The following is a 1,216-nucleotide window of genomic DNA, read 5'->3' as shown; positions in this document are numbered from 1 at the left end:
AGAAATCTACATCTCCAGGATTGAATGGCTTGGGGAAAGGGTGGGATTCAAACTGAAGAGACTGCAATTCCCCTTATGCCTTTTTTTTCTAATATAAACAAGATCTGGTCCCAATCCCTCATTATATGCAGCTGAAAACCCTCAAACATGGAATTCAGCCATTACAGCTTTTGGACCAACACATTTTTTGGACCAAGTGCCTGAAGGACATCCAAGAGGTGCACACTTGTTCTCTTTGGTCTCCATAGCAACTGCCTCCAGCACTCAGTACCATGCTGTGTGTCCATTGGCCTGACCTACACATATGCCTGAGCCCCTGTATTATCTTCAAGACCCTGAAAACTGTTCAGCAAAACCTTAGTGGGAACAAATCTAATTCTTGCTGTCAATGCAGCTCCCTTGTCCAGCTGTTACATATAATAAGATCGTTGGGCAGAGATTGGCGGGGTGGCTATCAGAGGACTAAATGTCAAACTGTGCAAAGAAAGCCAAGGAAATGTCAGACTCTGTTTTGCTGCAGAGCTGATATCTCGAAGTGCGTTGTTCAGCTGCTTTATTTAACAGATCTAGCAGTTGTCAAACTGATCGCAATCTGCAATAGCATGAAGGCCGAACACAGCAAGATTTCCCCTCATTGACATTCAGTTCTGTAACAGTGAGGCACATATAAAAAGATACATCATAACATTATAGTCCAATTTATCAATGCATTCATTCTATACAAATATTTGTATAGATGCTGGTGCTTTTTATGGATCAGTTGTGCTGCATTGGACTTGATATTTAATGATCTGTAAAGGCACATCATCTCTTCTCAGCATACGGGTAAATTGTGCATAGTGATAAATACTCAGCAGTGAGATCAGCACAGATGACATGCAAAACTATTTATATTCATCATCATTCATACATTAAAAAGTAATGGAGATGAAGAATGGGTTCGACTGTGGCTGAAATACTATCAGATGTGGTGATATAGTATTCAGTTCCCTAATAACCTAAATGTAACTGACAAAACTAAATTAGTCAATAGTGTTTGTATATTAGTCCTGCATGTCATTTATTTCTGTTGTTTTACTATTTATGTTTCCTGCACCCACAATTTTATGGTACATGTACAATAATAACAATAGGCCACTCTATTCTAATGTTGACTGTCACGACTAGTACATCTCTGTGAGAAGGTTGATGAAAAGTAAAGTTTATATCCAAGGTT

Source organism: Pundamilia nyererei, unplaced genomic scaffold (genome assembly GCF_000239375.1).
Source record: "Pundamilia nyererei isolate P.nyererei 1_Seehausen unplaced genomic scaffold, PunNye1.0 scaffold00078, whole genome shotgun sequence".
Classification (NCBI taxonomy): Eukaryota; Metazoa; Chordata; class Actinopteri; order Cichliformes; family Cichlidae; genus Pundamilia; species Pundamilia nyererei.
This window is presented reverse-complemented; position numbering follows the sequence as displayed.